Genomic DNA, 7,299 nt, shown 5'->3' with positions numbered 1-7,299 from the left:
AGGAACCTGGCAGTATTTTAGAAGATGGGATATGTGCAGTGATAAAGAGGTGTCCTTGGAAATGATAGAAGTATTAGATTAGTTAGATTTTATCAGCTAATAACTGAAATCTGTCACTTCTGCTTGTGAGAATGTTATTCTTGTCACCTGTGTTAGAATAACTGTGAAAATTCATCTGCATCAATCCAAGGTGATATGGATGTTTCCTCAAAACAGTTTGCCACAAGAGAACTGCCAAGGCTTAAATCAAGATTCTTTGCTTCTGTTGCTTTCTTCTTCTTTTTTTTTTTTTTTTTTCCCCCCCCCCCCCCCCTTCTTTTAATTAGCCCTTTTAGATGATACATTTTTTAAAATCTGGATTGTGAGAGGAGGTAAAAGAGTCTTGCAGATTTTTAAATTACTGCTTACAATATCTCACATGGAAGCTACTAAGCAGTATTTATGAAATTTGTTCAGACTTAATCTTGCAGAAAAAGTAGTTTCTACAGAAAATCAGGATGGAGTTGGCACATGAAAGGCAAGTCCTTCCTGATTTCATATAGGAGATTGTGGAACATTTTTAATCTTCTGAGATGTACGTGCATATTTAGATTAGGGGTTGATTGCTGTATAATGCCCTGGAGCAGTTGTTTTCCCCAAAAAATGGCATTTTAGTGCACAGCGTTATTCAGAAGCTCTCTTAAAAACCAAATACTTCCAAGAAAATGGATTTTAACATTTCATACATGTGTTTTATAAACAATGTGACCGAAGTTCACAAGCTTGCATCATGCTCCTTAGAGAGGACTTGCCTTTAGCATGATGCTTCCCCTTCATTTTGGTCTCCCTTTTCTTTCTAAGCCTCTGCCTCTAAAACTGCACTGATTCACTGGAAGCACTGCAGAAAATCTGTGATTCTTTTCCTGCTGCCCCCGTTGCCCCTGAGGAGTGATAGGAGGCAGGACTGGGGTGGCTCTCCAGTCCAGCATGGCTTTGGGGAAGCCCTTGCATGGTCCCTCGTGCCAGGGCAGAGCAGCTGGGAGGCACTGCTGGGGTGACTGTCCTACCCACACCCAGTTTGGGATCCTTGGGTGGTTCTTCTTGATGCATGTGCTGACTGCCAGATGAAGGTGAAAGCTAATGGCATCCCTTTAACAAAAATTCTGCCCCTTAACAGTGGGATCTGTGCAAGCAAAGAAGTCCACTATTAGTGTTTTAACTCAGATTTCTGTGAAAGTTAAATTGTAGTATGTCATTAGATGTGTTGGTGATTAGAGTACTGTGGTTTGATTGGAAGGGCCAAAAAACCATGAACCTCTTTTGCAAAGGACTCCTACCCCACCAGTCTGGTAACACACTAGTGTAGGCTTGAATCAGGTATGCAGTATTCAGCATAAATTGTCTTTCTTCAATCTTTTTCTCATTAAATCTGTATGACTGCAAGAATATGGCTTGTGAGTGTTGGGCAGTGAGATTAGACTTCACCAGGAGATTCTGCTGTGTGCAGAGCACAATGCACATAGAAATTATTAACAGGAGAATTTGTAATATGGTGCACTGTGCTTAATAGAGTCACTTCCCAATGTGAAACACTCAGCTGTGAAGTGAGAATATATTTTTCCATACTAGAGATATTGAGCTTCTCCAACACCACAAGAACAAGAAGCAGGGTGTTTTTAATTTAGAAATGTCAGAATTACACTAAAATGAATAAACTTTAAATAGTCCTTATGTAATAACTCCCCAAGACTATTCTTGTCACATATAATCTGCAAGAAAAGCAACTATATACAAGCTTTTAGCAGTGCTAAGTAATCTTGGGGCATTGACCAGTCTCTCCATGCCAAGGTGAATTACATGCATTCATTGTACTTCCTCAACCTCATCACAAAATTGTAGATTTCTTCCTCACATGGTGAATCGATGTCTAAGTTGGGATTTTATTCTGATATGTAATCTTCACAGTTTCAGGTCACAGATAGTGCAGCTTTGTGTTTTTAACTACAAGAAAAATCTGTATGATGCTGTATGTAGGAGCTAGCTTAACAGAGGATTTTGGAATATCCTTGTGATGGAAAGGGCTAAATTAATTGTAAACAGCTTATGGACCCGGGATCTGCTGTACTGTGCCTCCCTGTTCACACTAGAAATCAGTGCTGGAGAAGTAGTGTTGCAAGAAGGGACAATGCTTGCAGGCTCAGGAGCAGAGATCTCAGTAGAAAGCAGGGAAAAGGCTCTGTAAGGTGATGCTTGAGCAAAACCAAGTTCAAGAATGGAGCAGAACCCCAGGATTTTTAGACTCCGTCTATTATCATGACATTCTAATTCAGCTTTAAACCCAGTATAGTATTCTAAGGCTATGTCATACAGCTAATTTACTTGTAAATGGAGGTTGGTAATGCTTTATGGATGACTTCCCACATCTGGATAGTGAGTTGTATCTCCATTTACAAAGAAATTCTATGTAAAGAAAGCCATGAAGTGAACGCTCCTCCTCCCTCTTTCTCAAATCCTTTGAGTATGAAATTGTTTTGCAGATATATGTGTTTTGAAGTACACAATTTATCCTTCTCCTGTCGCTGCAATTCTAAGATGCTTTTATTTGCTTTCTAGACCCAAAAAAAAAAAAGGATTTGTTTTATTTTTCAAAATTATTTGATCAATGTTCATTCCTGATACACATGGGAAAACTATTTTTTTTTCCTATGATTAAAGGATTTAAAATAAAAGACAGGGATCAGTTTCAATGTATAAACACCCCTCTATATATATGCGTGTGTGTGTACTGATTCAGATCATCATCTTCCAACTCTGTAAGACCCAGATTCTCCTGAGGCAGAAAAATACTGTTGTGTGAAATACTGGCAGTAGCACAGCAGGATAAATAGAATTAGCAGCCCATTAATGCAATGTCTGCTGAACAAATGCTTGCTTTCTCTCAGAAGAGGAAAAACATGTAAGCAAAGAAACAGTAAAACGAGTTAACCCTGCCAGTCGCCGTGGAAAACGCTGCTGCTTTGTGGATAGAAATGCTCCTGCTTTGTCTACAAGAGTACTCATGTGCATAAAAGTCATAACCCTGGGAGATACATTTCACATCAACATTTCCAACAACTCTAATCCACACAGGGATGGATGGGGATGACAAAGCTGTTGCTCTGTTATGTTTATCCTGAAAAGCAAGAAGATGCATCCATCCGTAGGCAGCCAGGTGATTACCCTGTCGTGTTTACACATAGTTACATTCAGTTTCCAAATGATATGCAGGATTTAGAGACTCATCTTACTTTCAGTAGTGGAGGTGTTGGGCTAGAGAGCTGTCTATCATTGGACAGACTATCATTCCATACCCTTCCCAAGCACAGTTTTCTTTACTTGTCATCACTGAGCCAGGGAGCAGGAGGAGTGTGAAGTCCAGAGGGTCAGGTACAGACGTGTTAATTGATCCTGCCCTGAGTCACCCTGCTTGAGAACCTCGTGGGCTCTCTGGGAGCAGTGTTTTGGTAGGTGCTGCCCAATGTTGCTGCCTTTCCATGGACAACTGCCCCGTTCATTTTCTGGTCCTTGCTGTTGTGCTGCTGTCAGCTTACAGCATGGCTATGAGACAGCTGCTGCTTCAGAGGGCAAGTGTCTGCTGCCTCTCCAGTTCTGATATTCATTCATCAAGTCTAATATTTTGATTCCAGCTTTTAGCAATAACAGATAAATTTTCCTTTTTTCTTTGAAGCAAAATCAGGGATTAAACGGACACAATGGTTTAATGAAGAATCCAGCAAATCTGTTTAATCTTTTCTTGCATACAGATCAACAGCCAATTTATAGAGGATTTGTTCATTTAATATCTGTCAAAAAAACTTGAGAAAAATAAATGTCATCTGCTTTATTGTATGACTGAAGATGTATAATTATTTAATGAATTATATTTGAAGCAACTTGCTTTCTCACTAGTAGCATATTTGCTGTGCAGAAAAACAAAAGTTAGTTACTTTTACCAAAGACTTTCCAGGATATTTTGTCTTTCCCATTTTGTGATCCCACTGTGGTTTTAGTGGAGCCACTGGGTGCTTACAGGAGTCTATTGCACGCAGGGTGATGATCTGGGACTGTAACCCAGGTTTAGTAGTTACATGCATTGCTTGTGTGTTGTGGTAGGAAATAGCTAATTTGAGTTTGTTTTCAATTTAGTACTTCATTTTTGGTAACTTTAAGGCTTGAAGAAGTTTCAGGTTTTGCATGCTGCTAGATTTGTTTATTCTCCTTCACTTCTGTGAATGCTGCTCTAGAGAAACAAATCCAAATGGGATGATGCATCTAACCAGCTGAAGGTGTGAACAAGGCTGCAAGCCTCCCTGGAGCCCCAGGCCACAGGGATCCCACAGAATTCCAGGGAAGACAGGCAACTGAGGCAAGTGTCTCCAAAGGAGCACCAAGCTGCCAGTCCTATATTTAATGTTAACAACTAATTTCAGATGTCATGAATTACAAGAAATTATTATTGTTAACATGGAAAAATGAATAAGAGAAGATACTCAAGAAAAACATAGTGAGTGGTAGGCTCCCACTTAGCCTCATCCATTTGTGTGGGAATGCTTCTGATCAGGAGACCCAGCAGTAGAGTATCATAGCAATTTGGGTTGATATTCTGGGATATACAAATCTAACTGACTGCTGATGAGCAGATTTTAAACAGTAGCAATTGTTTAAAATAGATATTTGTAGTGTGTTAAATAGATTTTTGGGAGTTCTTTCATTAATGTCTTGTCATTACCCTCTTCTGTAGTATGAAGGCATTTTCCGTATAGGTGCATTAAACAGCTGGAAGTGAATAAAGGAAACTTTTGTCATGTTCCTCTGAAAGTAAAACTAAACTTCACCCACAGCAAAAGAGGGGCAGTGGAGGACAATACTACTCCCAAGAGCTCCCAGCATGGTGCTGATTTACCCACAAAGTGATTCAAGAAATTATAGAAAATCTGTATCAGGATTTTCTCTTAGGTTAGGTCAGTTTAGGAAGCAGAAGGTACCAGTTACCAGATAACAGGCTTTTAGAACATTTTCACCTTTATATGATAATTTAAAAAATCTAAAAAAAGGGAACAAGCGTGGCCTGGAGTTGAACAGAATGAGCCCTCAGGACTGCAAAGACACCTTGAAATTCCAAGTGTAAGTGAAAGTTCTTGGAGATGGAGGTGCTGCAGACAGCATCCCCTCACAGGAAGCCACGTAGGGTTCACAGGGAAGAGTCTGAGATACTTCTGAGGTCATGCAGCAAAATGTAACCATAGTAGTGCTTTTTATGAAATGTTATTGCTAATAATAACATGAACTCACTAAAAATTCTGGTGTTTAGTTACACTTGTCTGCAGCACCCTCCCAAGTTGCTGGGCCCTTTCTGATTTTGTTCCCTACCCTTGCCCCCCATTCAGAAGCGCTCCCCATGGGAATTTTGTTGCTTATGTGGTAGAACTGGGGCAAAAGGAATTTTCCAGATCTGGTGGCAACTAAACCTTTAAGGAGCAGCTGCCAGAAGGTATAAGTAGCTGGCATGCCATTTATTTTTCACAGTCACTAAGTATATTCTTCCCAAAACTCTCCATCCATGCTGTCTCCAGGCCTGGGGAGATAGAGCTCCAAAGCAGGGTATCATGGAGTTATATTCAGGAGAGCAAGGGCTCTTTACATCACTGCAAAGGATTTGAATTTAGAAAAAAAATATCCTATGTAGCCCAAGATATAAAATTATCTTTAAAAAAAGCTTCACTGTTTGAAAAATGCATCACTGTCTTGTTTAATAGTGATCTAGTTCAGACTGATTCCTATTCCTATATGTACTTCAGACCACACATTATATATTCTACATTTAGTGTTTCTTGATTTAATTTTGTAGATGTTTTTAGGAAATCTGTTTCTTAATGATAAATATTTGTCCTGGGGTTTCTATTGATAAGTGCCTTTCAAATTTCACAGTAGGATCATAGTAAGGAAGTTCAGCAGTTCAGAGTCTCAGCAAGATCAAGAAGCAAAGATGAATTTTGGATTCAGTCCTGCTTTTTTAGGTATGATGTTGGGTGAATGCCAAGCCCAGACAGGCTGGCTGTCTAGATTATTAAAATGTTTGGTTCATACTATTTGGAGGAAAGAGAAATATCACCAGATGACACGTTGGTTGTGAGGCATTTCATCTACTTTAAATCTGTTTGGAAATTCCTTCTTTGGGAGAGGAAGGGAAGAATTCCTTTTATGAAACCTGTATTTCCCTAAGCTTCTGCTGTTTCTCTTCATTGCCTGCAGTTGTCAAGGATTTGAAACATTGCTCCATGGTGAAGAAGGCACTAAATAAAAAATGATAGTCCCCAGTGAAGGCACTCTAGGAATTTATCAAGTTTGATGACCTGATCTGGGCTGCAGGATGAGGGCAGAAAAGGTGGGTGGGATGTGGTGGCAGGGAGGAGTCCTGGGGGCTGTCCGAGAGCTCCCTGCAGCTCTCAGGCTGCCTGCTTTATTTTGCAGGCTTTCTAACTAACTTTGCTTCTTTAGAGGTAGCTTAGGAGTAAGATGTTTTCATTAATGCCTCTGCCTTACCCATGATATTTTTCCCAGCCACTGATCTGCTTGGGAGCTGGAAACTAGGTGGATTTCATACTAATTATAAACCTGCCTGTTATCACAGAGCTGGCTCTTTTCCTTAGCCTGACAAATCCTGAATTTCTGCTTTTAAAAGTCTGGATCTGTGTAAAGTTATCATTATAAAGCCAAAAAGGAAGGAGCAAATATCAGAGCGGCCAAAAGAAGCAGCATCCAAGAGAGTCTGTGCCTCCTGTCTCTGAATTTTGTTTTATAACCATGGGATGTTTGAGGGTGTTTTCAGGGCCCGTTTGGCTTCTGTGCAGCCCCTCCATCCTGCAGCCCGCTGGCTGGCTATGCCCCCGCATCCCATCACCCCTCCTGGGTGCCCTGGCGTGCTCCTTGTGCTTCACCAGGCTGGAGCTTGGAGCAATTTCACCCTAAATCACACTGGCACTTGCCAGGGTGAAGGTTTTAAAGGTAACCCCAGGAATTCAACGTGTTTCCCCCCCCCCCAGTTTAGCAACTTGTTTATTGCTAGATGCTGTAATGGTATAAAACAAGGTTAGTGAAGAAGAAGGTTTAAACCTTGGCAGGGGAGAGACCACAGTAGCCTTTCTGTAGGAAAAGCAGCTGTTGTTAGTAGTTGTGTTCAGTTACACACCATGATCTTAGAACAGACAGTTTCACATTCATATTTCAGTGAGTAGAAAGAAAATAAACATGAACTAGGGAAGAATGGAGAAAACATCAACA

The 7,299-nt window shown here is 40.4% G+C and overlaps 1 protein-coding gene across 1 annotated transcript in view; it reads left to right on the top strand.

Annotated features, from left to right (window-relative positions):
- The window catches only part of GRIN2A (glutamate receptor, ionotropic, N-methyl D-aspartate 2A), a 170,882-nt gene that overhangs the window by 97,012 nt on the left and 66,571 nt on the right, over positions 1-7,299 (top strand). The gene's annotated exons all lie outside the window — the stretch shown is intronic.

This window comes from Merops nubicus, unplaced genomic scaffold (genome assembly GCF_000691845.1).
Source record: "Merops nubicus isolate BGI_N331 unplaced genomic scaffold, ASM69184v1 scaffold14746, whole genome shotgun sequence".
NCBI classification, from domain to species: Eukaryota; Metazoa; Chordata; class Aves; order Coraciiformes; family Meropidae; genus Merops; species Merops nubicus.
This window is presented reverse-complemented; position numbering and strand designations above follow the sequence as displayed.